This window comes from Halichoerus grypus, chromosome 12, assembly GCF_964656455.1.
Source record: "Halichoerus grypus chromosome 12, mHalGry1.hap1.1, whole genome shotgun sequence".
Classification (NCBI taxonomy): Eukaryota; Metazoa; Chordata; class Mammalia; order Carnivora; family Phocidae; genus Halichoerus; species Halichoerus grypus.
Window position 1 is genome coordinate 86,972,748 of NC_135723.1, and position 16,804 is coordinate 86,989,551.

Consider the following 16,804-nt stretch of genomic DNA (forward strand, 5'->3'; position numbering starts at 1 on the left):
GAAGTTCTAGAGTCGAAGAACTTTTAGAGTTAGTTGTAGTTAGAGCTCTTATAACCCTGAGGAAGTCATTTAGTTATTTAATATGTGTGTAGACTCAGACCTGTGCAATGTTCTGCAAACCTCCATGACATTCCTAAGTGTCCCAGATATGACAAAAGGTGCTGAAGAAACAGATGATCACAGCCCCCATCCACTAAGAGCTCACATCCACTGGGGAAGTGGAGCAGAAACACAGAAGCAGAATAACAAATTTCACGGTGGATGGAGAAATGTTAACAAAAATGGTTCCAAAAGATGGGGCTCCAGAAAGGGTTAAGGTGGAAAAGATGGACACTCACGAGCAAAGGCATTAAAGCATGGAGGGGTGGTAGCATGAAAACGCACGGCAGGTTCAGCAACCTGGTTCAGGACAGTGGCATCTAAGCTGCACTTGGAAATGTGGCCGAAGATGAGGCAGCAAAACCAAGCATGGGCAGACTATGAAGATGGGCCCTGGTAACCTACTGTAGCTCCAACTTTACCTGGAGACCATGGTGGGCCACTAAAGGACATCCTGCCTGGGAAGAACACATCAGAGTTTCACCTGAGATAAACCAAACCACTCCAGAGGTGATGTGCAACACTGAGGCAAGTAGTTGGGATATGCTTGAAGGGATACAGGCTAAATGTCACGAAGGCCCAGACAAGGTCTGCGGCAGCAGGTTTGGATTCCAGAGTTTCAAGGAAGTGGAATCAGCAGAATATGGAAAAGGAGAGAGGAATGGCAAGGAGGACAACTGGATTTCAGATACAGATGGTGGTCTCGCTCACTAAGAAAGAGAACAGCGGTTTCTGATGAAGTCTGCAAGTGAGAAGAGAAGACTTGGCTAAATGTTACATGTTGAAAACTAGAGCCTAAGAATATAGATTCTGAAGTTGTTGGTTTATAGCTGATGGCTAGAGCCATCGGTGTGGATGAGACTGTAAACGGAGTACAGAGGCTGAAAAGGACGTACTCAGAGGAATGTGTGATAAGCAAATGAGATGATGGATGTGAATGCATTCTGTAAACCGGACCTTCCACACATGGGTGCTTCTCTTTTAATAAAATATCAGTGCCCATCCTCCTTATCAAATAATCTCTGATGTCTTCTTACTAGCAGGTCTCTATATTATGGGATATGGAGTTAATGATTAGAATCTAAAGTATGACAGAACTTTAGGGAGTACAGTTTATTAAAACCTAGCTTCACACAGATTACATATAAGCCCATGACCCCCAGATTAGAACCATATACAGTGAAGAGCTCACTATAACCAAGACAATGAAAGAGATGTCAGCCTATTCCCCCAAAATGTAGTATAAACAGTAGTTTCATGGAAAATCACAAATTTTCTGCAAATTGCTGATGCTTCTGACCCCTTTCCCAGATGCCTTTATTAACCACAATGAAGTGAAATGGGAAATCTCCTTTACTCTGAATATGCACACCAAGTCTCTGGAAACCCTCTATTCTTTTCTTTTTTTTTTTGGAGAGGGGGACAGAGGCAGCAGAGGGAGAGAGAATCCCAAGCAGGCTCCACACCCATTGCAGAGCCCAACACGGGACTCGATCTCACAAACCTAATATCATGCATGACCTGAGCCAAAATCAAGAGTCAGATGCTTAACCAACTGAGCCACCCAGGCACCCCTCTATTCATTTGTAACTTCTCACAGCCATCAACTAACTCTGTTCCTAATCATATAGGTAAGATATGAAAAAATCGATACACATCTGTAAACGTAGGAAAAGCTGGTAATTTGATCAAATATGTAATAAACTTCAGCACCCCCAAGATTGTAACACTGAACCTTGCCCAAGCATTTATAATAGTGTCTAACAGCTGCTGCCAAGTTGCATGGAAGCAACTGGTTTAAAGCAGCTCGAATTTCTAAAACAAGTGCTATTTTTCAAAAAATGAAAGACACTGTTAGAATAGCTCTATTACTTATGTATCTATTAAGTTGTTTAAAATTGACAATCTTTAATATAAGGCTCTTCTTGGAATTGGATGTCGATTTCCAATGCCAGAAAGTCAGAACAGATTTCAGAAGCATTGGAAGAACTCAACCCTAAATAAGACTCAAAGGTATGTTTCAGCAAGAAAAAACTAGTCTGATAGAAAACAAATCTGTCAGATACCTTTAAGACTTCATTCTAACTTTTTTAAAAGGTCCCATCTTTCCCAAGAAGTATCTTACACTACCCCTGAAGTCAAGGATATCCATATCTTCTAACATATTTAAGTATTCATATAATAAATCTATTGATTGATACAGGTTAAGCAATTTCAGCCTCTTTCTCTCTTGGAAGCACAGAACTTCCAGAAGAGTCCCACAGAAAGACTAGGCTAGGGTCTTTAGGGGGAGGCCTGACTAGAAAGGTATCCTGTTAATGGAGGAGGGCAGACCCAGGCAAGAAGGAAGACCTGTAACATGAAGAGAATGAAATCAAGGATAAAGGGTAAAAACTAAAAGAAGTCCAGGAGACCTGACCGAAAGCTGAAGTTGGGACGCTATGTCAGGAAGGGGCAAGTAAGTCAGGTAAGAGGTATCAACATCTGATTAGCAATGAAGATGCACCTGCTCAGGACACTGGACTGGGAATTCCATTGAGTCTCACCTGACTGTGTTCCCATCAGACTCCTGCCCTAAAGAATAAATTGACTTGGCATTCACACAGTAGAATGCAGAATCTCGGTAAATCCTGTAACTGAGATAATGGAGGCCATTCGGTTGCAAACTTCTCTCCCTCCAACTTAACTTTCCTCACATGATCTTCTGAAGAGGATTTCTCTTCCCTTTTCAAAGATCCTCATCTCTAAACTTGGATATATTCCCTCCCAAAACTCTCTGAGATTGTGTTCTATCAATTTATTACCACCTTTCTTGCATTTTTGATCTTTCTCTTGCCATTGGATTCCTTCCCTTAACTCTCAAACATATTAATCTTTTTAAAGAAAACTGGTACAGCCACTGTGGAAAACAATATGGAGATTCCTGAAAAAATTAAAAAGAGAACTACCATATGATCCAGTAATGCTGCTATTTACCCAAAGAAAACGAAAATACTAATTCAAAGAGATATATGCACCTCTATTTTATTGCAGCATTATGTGCAATAGCAATGATATGCAAGCAGCCCAAGTGTCCTTCCACAGACGAATGGATAGAGAAGATGTGGTATGTACACACACACACACACACACACACAATATGGAATATTACTCAGCCATAAAAAGAATGAAATTTTGCCATTTGCAACAACATGGATGGATTTAGAGGGTATAATACCAAGTGAAATGAGTCAATCAGAGAAAGACAAATACCATATGATTTCACTCACACATGGAATTTAAAAACAAAACAAATGAACAAAGGAAAAAAGAGACAAACCAAAAAACAGACTCTTAACTATAGAGAACAAACTGGTGGTTGTCAGAGGGGAGGTGGGAGGGGAGATGAGTGAAATAGAGAAAGGGGATATAGAGTACACTTACCCTGATGAGCGCTGAGCAATATACAGAATTGTTCAATCACTATATTGTACACCTGAAACTACTATAACACTGTATGTTAATTATACTTGAATTAAAAAATGAGCTAAAAACAATGAAGAAAATTTTTTAAAAGAAGGGGTAAAAATGAAGAAAGAAAAAATAAGGAAAACCTCCCAAAACACTGCTGCTTCATCAAGGTATATATTCTTTGCCACAATTCTTTCACAGGTAAAGTCCTGACAGAATAATGACTGCCTCAGCTTTTTCCCTTTTTCCCTTCTTTAACCATCTGAAAGCTGGTTCTGATTCCACCGCTTGATTACGCACATTATGAGGCAAGGTAACCACTGATCAATAACTGCCTAAGTCAATGGCCTCTGATCAGTGCTCATCCTGCTGGCCCTCTCTGGGAGCCACTTCCTGAAGCTCCCTCTTCTCCTCACTGCCAGCACTCCTCCATTCTCTCCTTGCAGATGGCTGCTATGTAACCTTTTCCACAACTCTTCCTCCACCTGCTGATTAAAGGTGGGTATTTGCCAATGCTGCCTTTGCCCTTTTTTGTCTTCTGTCCACATTCTCTTCTTTGGAGATCTCACCATTCCCCGATCTCTACCTCTCTCCAACCCTGGCCACCCTCCCCAGTTTCAGAACTGTCTCCAATTTATTTAATGAACATATCCACATGGATGTCTTGGAGGTACTTCAAACACAGCAACCTCAAACACAACTGGTCATTAACCTTATTTTAAAGCTGTCACCATCCAATTAGACAGCAAGAAACAGAACACAGGAATAGGCACAGGAAGGCTTTCCTCTTATGGTGACAGGTAGATGCTTAAGGGTTGGGAGAGTGCCTTCCTCAGCTTCATATATAAAGTCAGAGAATCTATGGTTCTGAACACCACTAACATGACAGAGTATTTCCTCCACAACTGATCTAAGGACCAAAGTACTTTAGGTCTGCTCTGAGGAACTAAGAAGGTAAGAGAAAGCTTCGCCACCCAGTTACTTGGGTCCTTACCTCATCGGATGGCCTTAGAATTGCTCATTTGCTGGTTCAGTAATAAATCAAAGTGACAGAAATCTTAAACTGACTTGTGATTCCTGCCAGTCTTTGAAGTCGGAGTAATCTTTTCGGTATGGCGTAACTCACTTCTTTCGAATCTCCCACTTCTAAACTCAGCAATATCTACCATAGATAATCTCCCCCTTTGAATTCCAATGTACAGTCTTCTAATTGAAATTGCTTTGCCTTGGGGTGCCTGGGTGGCTCAGTCATTAAGCATCTGCCTTCGGCTCAGGTCATGATCCCGGGGTCCTGGGATCTAGTTCCACATCGGGCTCCCTGCTCGGCAGGAAGCCTGCTTCTCCCTCTCCCACTCTCCCTGCTTGTGTTCCCTCTCTCGCTGTCTCTCTCTCTCTGTTAAAAAATTAAAAAAAAAATCTTTAAAAAAAAAGAAAGAAAGAAAGAAAGAAATTGCTTTGCCTTGCTGGGAAGGCTGCCCCACATTCCTATCCTAAAAGATTTTCACCCTTTTTTCTCTCCTTTAATCTATCCTCAACATGGCCACAAGACTGGCCATTTGGCTGCTCTGTGCCTTCCAACCTGTCAACCATTAACAGTCCTCCTACGTTCTAACGACATTCATATATTCAACATCCAGAAACAGAACTTATGGGTTCTCCCATCTCTGGATCTTCTTGTTCCAGCTGTCCTCTCAGTTTGGATGCCAAGAACCTTTCAAATCCGTAAGCCCCTACTTCTTAAAGTTCCAAGAAATCTAAGAAATCGTGGCAGGCTCTCTCCTCTTTCATCCCTATGGCCCAACCCTATCTCTAGAGCCTGAATACCCCCTCAGCCCTTTAGCACTCTGTGTTTCTACCTGTGCATACGTCAATCCTCTGAACTAGAATTTTAGGTTAAGAGAGTGCGAGTCATCTTTGTATGCCCAGAGCACTAATGGTACACTCAGCACATAGAGAGCAGTATATTAATGTGGGAAAACACTAGACATGGAGTCACAAGAGCTGGTTTAAGCTACAACTCAATCACTTATATGGTAGTAGGGATTTCCATCAAGTCACTTAACTTTTGCTTCTCAGTCCCCTCCTCAATAAAATGTAAAATAATAACTCCTTAATTTGAGGATATTCAAAGGAACAAGAGAAAGAATATACAGGAAAGTTCTTTGGAAAACCAGTATAATGCAAACAAATAAAATACTAGAATGTTTTAAAACACAATGTGTGTTGATAAAGATGGACTCTTTCTACAAAAGCAACGCTGCTATAAATGATTAATACTGGCTACAGAAACTGGATGAGACAAAAACATCAAAGAGGTTTGCTCACTAGTAATACTTGATCTCTTTAAGATTATTAAATTGTTTTATTATACTGGAATGTAATATGCTAATCAAAGTATTAAAACTCGATTTTAAAATGCAGTATTTTGTAGCCTTCTGTAACTTCAGACATTAATTTGGGTAAACAGTCATTATATTACACTCATATGCCTAACTGCTCAGTTATACTTTCGACATAAATGTCAATTATGTGAAATAGCTTTTGAAAAAGAATTTGTATCATTTTTTCTTAGGATTCAGTTAACAACCTACATTCTCACTGACCAATGTAAATGAGCTTATAAATTTCAAGTTCTGTAAGAAGGGTATCTTCAATGCCAGCCACCCAACCCCCAACACACACACATTTAACACCATGTCTACGTTACTTCTGAAAAGAAGAAACCCACTGTGCAGCAGGCTGTGTGAAATATAATGCAGCTTTACGCCGCATTATGAAAGCAAGAAAACAGCCAGCTGTGAGTTAGAAATAGAACAAAATTTCGAGTTGCAAACCCAAGGGACCTTCAGGTAACATTGAAAGTATTCCTTAATGATGAATAGCTGATTTCATTTCAGACCCACTATGAACACTGTAGGATATATTTAACATTTTAATTTTTGGTTTCAAAAAGCAATAAACCTGGTGGTCAGACGGAAGCGTGGCGGTCACAGCAGCCGATCTATCAATCAATCCAACATGGCTGGGCTCCACCAGCAGACCCTGACACCAATTAGGAAACTGAAATAGCGAACTGCTGCTACCAGGTTACAGTTTTGCCAATTAGAGCACATCCTGGGTGAGAGCGACCAATGAACACTGGAACCCAGGGTCAGGAAAGAGAGGTGAAAAGCACCTCGTGCAATGTGACATGAAAAAGAAAGATTGCGGGAGGGACAGAGAAAAGAAGCAAGACAGTCTGAAATCAAACAGTACATTTTATTGTTCACTTGTCAAAGACACGCAGGCACTAAGACAAAGCAAAAGCAAGGCGCCTCCCTTGGTCTCCATCCTGGAGGGAGCTGCTTATGGGCCAGCACAACTTGGGAGCCCATCGCTGTGGCACGTGAGCACTGAACCTGCCATCTCCAACTGTTCCCTTTTAGTCAGGATTCACAAGTTAAGCCAGCTCATGCAGGGTCTGAACGTCAAAGACAGACCACTGATAGACACATATCAAAGTGTCTGTAAGGACAATATTTCAGATCAGGCTCATTATTGGCACATAAACCTTTTCTGCTAAAATTTCTCTTTTTTACATCCTACAAAATTTTAAGGACCTCCTTTCAATTTTTCCACCTAAGTTCTCTTCTAAGCCACAGCTTATAGCCCTGGCTTACCAAAACGTCATAAAATCTAAGGACCTCAAAATCTTCCCCCTTGAGTCCTTTCATCTAGTCACTGTTTCCTGCCTCAGAATACCTTCTCTTAATTCCATTTAATCTTCTGGCTTTGAGGGACTCCCAACTGATCCTTTCTGCTCTGTGTCATCTGAAAAAGCAAAAGGCAAAAGCAAGGCTGGCAGGAAAACCTTCCAGAGTATGGAAGTTTGGGACTATAGCTGTCATTTTCAGAATCAGATAAAAACCTAGGTCTGGATCACTTCCACAAATGTGAAGCAGATTCTGGCCTGAGTCAGATGAAAATGATAGACAAAAATTTCCTACCCATTAAAAGGAACTGTTATTTTTCAAATGCAAAAGTGCTATTATTCATTTATCAACTGAGTCACAGGTTGTTACAACCTATTTTCCACAGGATCTGATGTCAGGCTCATTGTGGTGACTCAAATTCAACTCTGGTGGCTCTCTGTTCTGCTGCTATCAGTTTTTTAAGAATGAAACCAAGCAATTCTAATGGTGTACACTCAGCCTGCTTTCCACATACATATCTGCAGAGGAGGGTGTATTTCAATGATGGACATGGAAAGCATCAGTCAGAATTTATCATAAGTAGCTTCTAAATTGTTCTAGGGCCCTAAAAACGTAAAAGATATTTTTCCTCTAGAGAGGAGGCTATCAACCTTGGCTGCCAATTGGAATCACCTGGAAGCTTTGAAAAATGCTGCATCCTAGGTCCTACCCTGCAGAAATGTTGATCTCATTGGTTTAGAGTGATATCTGAGAATCAAGATTACTTTTTTTTTTTTAAGCCCCAGTCTGACTTGGTCCATATCTGGGTCTGCTGGTCCTTCCCTCAAAAGATACCAGAGCTCAAAACACCAAAATACAGCAAAGCTAAGCCAATGATCCCAAGTATTTCAAAGGTTTATTATACACACAGGCTTGGACATGGCTAGGGGAGTCTGTGGGCAAGGGGGCCACAGGCAAAAGGGCTCTCACCCAAAAAGTAGGTGCAAAGAGACAAATGAGGCCAGGTGCTGGTGATATACGTATAGAACCACCACACACCAGGGGGATTTCTAACTAATGCTGGGTGAGGACTAACTTCAGGTGCTCCATTCCGGTTGTGGGGAGGGAGGTATCAAAAGGGCAGGAGAGGGTACATTGCTCAGTCTTGCTGGGAGTAGCAGAAGTGAGTAAAGTGGCAGCATCTGACAATTTCCACCCTAGTAGATGCTTCAAGGTTTGACAAAATGTCATTTTGCTGGGAGTTACTTATCATGTCCAACTCTATTTCTCTAGAGTAGCCAAGCAGACAACCACTACACCCTAGCAGTACTTCTCAAACTTTAATGTGCATATTCACCTGGGGATCTTGTTAAAATGCAGATTCTGCCTCAGTAGGTCCAAGCTGGGTCAGAGAGTCTGCACTTTTAACAAGTTTCCAAGTGATATCAATGCTGCTGTTTCATGGACTGCACTGGCCCTATTCTTGGGAACTGTCTCCCCTTGAGTTATAGGCCTCTCACAAATGAAAATCCCATGGTGGCCTCTGGCTTACACATTCTGGGTCGCTGTGGAGGATCTGTAGGTACTGGAAAAACTAACAACCCTAAAAATGGGGCCCAGATAAGTGGAGAAATACTACAGCCATCTAACTCCATATTATTGCTCCTCAAATATTTACGGCATTTGTTAACTGTCTTCCCACTAGAATGGATACTCAAAGCGGAAGCATGTGTGTACAGCTTCCCACTGTAGCCCTAGAGCTTTCCAGTACGGCGTGGGAACCTAAATTTGCTGGCTCAAGGAGGGACTGGATGAGAGGATGTGGGCAGCGCATGTCATGCTGGTGTTTGGTTACCCCAGTCTGTGCTACTAGTTCATTCCAGGCAAAGACAAGTAAGTGGGGCAACAACCTCAGTCTTGCCTTCTGGCCAATACTTAGGTAGGTATGCCTGGCAAAGGGTGCAAGATGATAAAGACAAGAGACTATCCTGCATCTTCTCAATTCTAATTTTTTTTAAAGATTCATTTACTTGAAAGAGAGAGCATAAGCGGGGGCGGGGTAAAGAGAGAGGGAGAGAGAATCTCAAGCAGACTCCCTGCTGAGCACAGAGCCCAACCTGGGGCTCAATCCCAGCACCCTGAGATCATGACCCGAGCCAAAATCAAGAGCCACCCACTCAACCAACTGAGCCACCCAGGCGCCCCTCTTCTCAATTCTATTTAAAACACACTGGGTATACTGTGTCCAGTATAAGAGAAGACAAAAATGGAAGAGGTATAACTGGAGAGAGACCATATTTTTTACTTTGGTTTCCTTCAATTGCCATAATGAACTTCAGAAAGAAAGGGAAGCAGCCTCTGGAAAGTATAACCGGAGTATAACCCTGAATCTTAACTCCACGAGACCCCCCCCCCAAAGGACCACGATGAAATGGCAAAGGAGAAATTCTGAGCCTCAGGAAAGGTATTCATCCATCCTCAGAATTCAATCATTCACAAATGCCTACTAGCAAAACTATCTCACAAAATTAGAAAACTAACAAAATTAGAAGTGCAAGTACCTGAGGCAGCATATAAGCAAGTGTAAAACACAGATTTCACTGACTAGCATGGACCCCACAAGGCCAGCACTGATTCTCAATGATTTTCAAACTGTAGGTTGCTACCTATTAGTGGACTGTGAAATCGTTTTAGGGGGTTACAACCCGCAGTTTTTTAAAATGGAAACAGAATAAAATAGAAAATATGAAGGCAGAAAGTAGAATGTAGTATTATTTCTTATGTTTATTAATATATCTGTGTGCACTGCATCATAATTTAAAATGTATTATTGTAGGTCACGATTTAAAAAATTTTTAAATACCCATCTACACCAAGGAGGACCACATTTCATACAGTGTCACAACTAAATAAGTAATGTTCACAAACTAAGAGGGCACCTTTATACTAGAGATGGTATGGCAGAGTAGCTCAAAGCATGGGTCTGGAGCCAAAGTGACTGCCTAGTGGTGAAGGGTAAATCACTTAACTTCTCTAAGTCTCAGTAATTCCAATAATAGGAATAGTAATACTACTACCTCATGCTATAACAATCAAATAAGATATATGTAGAGTTCTTGGCACAGAGCCTGGCATAAGCAAGTGCTTGATAAAATATTATGCATTACTATCACTGCTTAAGTGCAAGTCTGCTATGTTTCTTTTACATTATTTCAGAGGTAAAATACTAAAGAACAGGGGTTAAGGTAACTCATGTGAGCAAGACTGTGACTGCTACCTAAGTAAAAACGGAGGAACTCATCTAATTCTGGAAGAACCTATTTGGAATAAAGAGCTTGCCATTGCAAAAGAGCAAGATGGAAGAGTCATGAACTCACAGAAATGCCACGAAGTTAAGACACAGTGAAGAAAGACAGCACAGGTCAATAAAGGCACAAATGAAATTCTCCCACCAGGACACCTGAATCTTGCTCTTCCTTTAAACTGCCACCAGGAGTTCTGACCCTGGCCCACAAAAGTACGAAGGACCTTAAGCTTGCCCTGTTTCCCAGTCTTGTTCAAACTGTGAGGAGCCGCATCCTGTGCTCTTAAGAACCAATTATTAATTAGAAGCCCCGGAAAGCTGGACGGTGCTTGTTATTATTAAATCTAATATCAAAAAGGGATGTGGATAATTACTGTATTTGTTTCTCTAACTGATCCTGATGAAACACGCTGAAGTTACTCTCGACACAAGTATCACCACTGGTAAAGCGCTCACTTTGCTGGCATCTCATCAACGGTACACTCGAAACTCCTATTGCTTGCTGTTAAACAGTTTATATTGGGCTAAACACCGTTTGGTAGCCATTGTCAAGAAAACTGGAGTTGCTCAGGCATGGCAGCAGTTACTGATGTTATTTGTTTGGAAGCCTTGTGATTTAGTGAATCACTAGCAATTGTTAAGCAAGTAATTAAACTATAAAGCCAAGACCTGTGATTTTCAGTCTTTTCAAAGCAATAATCATCAAAATTCCAAGTACCATTTAACTGATTCCCTTCTAAACACGCTGGCAACGTTTATGTTGTCATTCATCCAGTTGTATAGTTTATAAAAACTAGATTATGGCCTTTATAGAAATTAGATGCTGCTCAACTACTTCGCTAAACATGAGAGGTTTAAAGGAAAAATTCACAGAAATTATTTAATGAGAACTGGACATAAAAAGTTTTGGATCTGCTCACACATATGGCTATCTTAGGTTTAATAATATTTCAAAAGTCCTATTTTTAGGACTGAAATACTAAAATAACCAGACTATTGTTCTTATAACCTTTTCCAAACATAAGGATGCATTATATAAATTTCACAATTTTTCTAAGTGCCTTTAAAATTACAAGCAATTTAGTCTATGATTCATGTACCATACCGACTGCATGCAATTTTTTTTTTTACTCCACATCTCAATTATATCTTAATATTATGGGGGCTGAAAATCCATTAAATAAATCATATTTCACAGACTTCTAGTAAAGTAATAATACTTACATGCATTTTAGAAGAAATTGGCCTGCATTATAAATGTATTCATAATGTCATTACCTGCCTTTCCACACTAACTGAGATATTAGGCAGCAGTGCCTACCTACTTCAAGCCACTGATGAAAGCTTTTAGCAAACCTTATGCTTATTCTGTGGCTGGCAATCAGCTCCATTAGTTAATATAATCCAATGTTTACAAACAGCAATTTACCCAATGTATAAAGCAGCTCTTGTAATTAGTGAAACATTGTTACTGATTAAGATTTAATCTGGTGGCTAGTATTTCTGCACTGTGCTACATAAAGAGACTGGCTGATCTTTCATCAGTTAAAGGACATTGCCTTTTCAAAGGACCTTATTACTGTAAAGTGTTTTACTTACAAAGCATACTGCCATTAAGAAAATTAATTCATTAAAAATCTGTATTACTTAAAAACAATACATCAGTGGTGTTATAAGATGGTAGGAAAAAAAAAAATCCTACCAAATACCTTCAACAATTTAAGAAAACATATAGTATTTTAGGGACCTGCCAACACAGCTCTTCTCTATCCAACTGTTAAATATTAAGTAATTGTGTCTCTGGTTTACAACCCTACCTTACAACTTACAAGGCACTTTTATGTACATTATCTCCGATGATGTTCCTGATCATTCTGTGAAGTAGGTGTTTGTGGCTATTAATCGTCTACATCTAACAGATGGAAATACTGAGGCTCACGGACATTACATGACTTGCCCAAGGACATTAAGCTAGTAACAGCAGGGATTCACACTCTTTCCTCCGTGCTACATTGCAGACTTGGCACATCTATTTCTAGAGCCTGAGTAAACAATCTGAGTAACCCGTCAAGAAGAGACAGAAATATAGACTATAGACTGTACACAATTTGGAAATGGGCTATTCCAAAAGGTCATTTGGAATTTGGTTTGCAGAGATCAATGCATTCAGTCCCAACCAGCCTGGACAAGTCCTTATTTAGTCTGTAATATTTTTGCACTATGTTAACATAAACATTTTGTGATCCTGGGTAACCTAACCACTCTTTATACCATCGCCTCTAAGGAAACATGCATGTCGAATGGAAATAGGAATGCCAGAAAGCTGTCCCCACAGGCCACAGTCCAGAGCAGCAGGGCTCCTCCACCAGCTTCTCACACATGTACCTCCCATGAGTCCCCCACCATCAGCAAAGGACTAGGAAAGGAGAAGCCTCTCCAGGCAGAAAGTTCAGATCTCTGAGCCTGGGGAAGAAGAAGGCAAGAGTGTCCCAAAGAGCAGCTGGAGCTGTGAGGACCACACAGCCACTGGTCCCACAAGGCATGGGGTGCAGTGGACTTTGAGTGCGTGAGAGTTGGGGTTTGTAGGGAACTGCGAGAAGTCGGGTAACAGCAGGCTATCCCTGGGCAGATCCATTCAGGATCTCTCATAAAAGAAACCAAGTATTTGCTACGATGGTGGAGGGAATATAATAACCAAACATACCAGCCCTTAATGAGATGAGTACTCATAAGAAGAAGATGGCTCTACATGGTTTCAAATACTGAAAAAAACTGTCAGTCACTCAAACATTAAAGAGTCCTTTGAACAAATAGGAAGGTTTGCAGAGGAGGAATGAAGAGGGTATACTCAAGCATCAAAGTCAAGAGTCTGCGGAAAAAACTCTTGAAATCTCATATAAATTAAAAAAAAAAAAAAAAAAGCCTGAAAGACGTATAGGAACAAATGAGTATGCGGTATTCCCATTTATATTAATTCATCATAATTTCTTCTGTGGTTCAAATTGATTAATTCAAATTTCTTTTCCCCAGAGCCCATCCACTAATAAATAGTCCCTATGGACATATTCTCTTTTGAGGAAAACTATTAAACACACAGCTCCATAATGTATCACATGGGAAATCACCTCCTCTAAGGAGCTAGCTATCTAAAAGGTGTGAGTGATAGGAGGCAAAAACATACTACATTTGTCACTCCCATTAGCATTATTAGTGCTAATGAGAAAGTACATGAACAAGAACACACACCTCTTAATTTGAATGTGTTACAAAAAGTGACTAGATTAGTCACAGCTACTGGGATTAAATGTTAGCACGTAATGCTGAAAAACCGCACGAGGCGATGCTTATGGTGGTTTTGCAGCACAATGTCAGCTATTTAATTACAGTTTTCAAGGCATTTAACACCTCTTGGCACACAGAAGCTGGATGTGTGCGTGCCTGTGTGTTATTCAGGCAGTTCGGGATTTCAGGTATAACTCAATTATCTGGCGTCCCTGGGAAATAAAGTGCTCCGTGTAAGTGCCTTTTCTATATAACTGAGGCTTCTATCTTCATGCATCCTCAATCCCTGATTAAATCTGTGGCCATCTGTAAAAGAAATCTTTCCTCAGAGTCTTACATCTCCCTGTCTCTTTACAGACAATGGGACAGAAAGTAGTAAAGTGCTTCTGAATTTTTTGTTTTGTTTTATGGATGAATCAAGGCCATCATTAGGAATATTCATCACCAAAGTAATACAGTTCCTACTTTTTACATTTTGTCTCTTCCTTCAACGTCAGGTTTTTAGCAGTCATTTCTCCCAGGATCACTATGATGGCTTCTAATTTACGGACTCCATGATTCACTCCAGTCTTGGAGTCTGCGGCATCTTCCATGGACTGGTGGGGGAAATAACTAAACGTGTTAAGAAATATAGTCAAGCCTCTCTGTCGGGCAGCAGCCATCCGCTCACAGGGAAGCCAAGATGGGCACTTGGAAGTACATGCAGGAGCTGTGGAGGAAGAAGCAGCCCGATGTAATGCGTTTCTTCTCGGGGTGCACTGTGGGCGGTACTGACAGCTGTTTGCACTCCAAAGCCCAGCCCCTCCCAAACCCGGCCTGACAAAGCACACAGACTGGAGGACAAGACCACGCAGGGTTATGTCATATATCAGATTCATGTGCAGCGTGGCGGCCACAAACGCCCGATTCCTGAGGGTGCAACCTACGGCAAGCCTGTCAATCATGGGGTTAACCAGCTGAAGTCTGCCCGAAGCCTTCAGCTGGTTGCAGAGCAGCGAGCTGGATGCCATCATGGGCCTCTGAGAGTCTTGAATTCTTCCTGGGTTTGCAAAGATTTCACATACAAATTCTTTGAGGTTATCCTCATTGATCCAATCCCATAAAGCTATCAGAAGAAATCCTGACACCCAGTGGATCCAAACCAGTCCACCAGCCCAGGGAGATGTGAGAGCTGACACGTGCAGGCCACAAGAGCCGGGGCCTTGGGAAGGTTCACAAGTTCCACCACATTACTGGTGGTTCTCGCCACACGGCATGGAGAAGATGCAATACTCTCCAGCTCCGCCATCACTGCTAATAAGAGTAATGTTTGTAAAACTCTTACCCAATAAACAATTTAGGTAAAAAAAGAAATATATTGAATAAGCATCAATAAGGCTAGGACCAGGGGCATAAGGAAAACGGCACATGGTTTTAATATTCTTATTAGCACTCAGAAATGGAAAGAGAAAGGTATTGTTGCATTTACCCTGTCGGTTTCCATTTTTAGGAGAAGATAGCAGGGGAACTCTTAGACCCCAGATTCCACATCCAAGATCCAAGTCCCAGCACAACCAAAGAAGCCAATTTCCCAATGGCCAACATCCTCTCAGAATAATTTAAAGCTGATGTTTCCCAATCACACAGGTGCCTTATTTTTAGGCACGCCTATTTTCTTTCATCCATTCTTTCATGATTCCTCCTGCTAAAGGCATTATGATCTGTGTGTTGAAATGAACGAAACTGATTATGGTAGGATAGCAATTCATTGAATTCTGTCCACAAATTTGTGACTATATCCAACATAAGAAGGGGTAGCCGATGTCACTACTTAACAACAACAGTCTTAGATTCATAGTCATCCTTGAAGACGGTAGTTAACAGAAGGCACTAGATTTCTTACAACTTCATGGTGGGGCTCTAGCTGCAGTTACTGCCCAGGCAGCCACATCGATGCGTCACCCCCCAAGGCCATCCTCAGCTATGCTCCCTAAAACTCTCCCTGCTGCTCAGCATAACCACACTTCAGCTCTCAACAATGCTCTTCCTTGTCCTCTTCAAAACATCCCCTCTGAGACCATCCGCAAGCCACTCCCAGACTACAGTTCTTCCTGCAGGCTCTGCTCCCCTACACAGATTCGTGACTTGAGATTCCATCTCTTAAACCATAGCCTCCTTATTTTCTATCTTTTTATCCTCCTTAACAAACTATAACTCTCAAACTTCCACCTTCACCAGCCAGTCGCCCACTTCCTGGGGCTGCTGGGTTCTCTACCTGGCTGGAGACCACAAAAATCAGCAACTAAATCCTGTTCTGCTTAACATCATCATCTCCCCTGCTTTTCCAGCAAATTGCTGGGATAGATGGGTGGTCAGACAGGCAGGAATGTAGTCAGGGAGGCAGGAGATGTTTACACAAAGCACAGGACAGGGTGGGAGAACCCTAGCGCCTGGCTTCCCATGGACAACAGTGGGATCTGTATGCAGACCTCCCAATCCTTGTTAACCTAGCCAAACACAAGGACAGGAGCAGTCACCTACAGGAATGTAATAGCAGTACAGTGATGATGGTTCACAAAGCACCTTCATACATCTCATCTCTCTGAATTTCCAGAACAAAACTCTGAAGAACCCACGGTCATTTGAAAGATGAGGAAACAGATTCAGAAAGACGGGATCATGGCCCAAATCATATATTTAATGAGCAGGAGAGCTAGGGAGGAAATTACCCTGAGTCCTGACTTCCATTAAGTGTCCTCTCAGGGTCCCCATAACAATTCTAGGCCTGTATTTGTTGACAGGGACCATCCAGGAGGCACAAACTTCTTTCTAATGAGGGGAATGCACAAAGTCCCACAAGGCAGGAGAAGAGGAGAACACTATTACATTCATTCAAAAAAAAAAAAATCCTTACAGTGACTAGTTTATCATCCTTGATATAGTGAGAATAGGGGTTGAAATAAATTATTTATGATGTATAACAGTTTAATGGAGTATAAAATAGACTCTCTTTTTCACA

The 16,804-nt window shown here is 41.3% G+C and overlaps 1 protein-coding gene and 1 pseudogene across 4 annotated transcripts in view; one reads left to right on the forward strand and one right to left on the reverse strand.

The window, feature by feature from the left end:
* CHCHD3 (coiled-coil-helix-coiled-coil-helix domain containing 3) overlaps window positions 1–16,804 on the reverse strand; it is a 271,596-nt gene that overhangs the window by 122,696 nt on the left and 132,096 nt on the right. The window lies entirely within an intron of this gene.
* On the forward strand, window positions 14,489–15,150 carry LOC118535329 (large ribosomal subunit protein eL15 pseudogene; annotated as a pseudogene).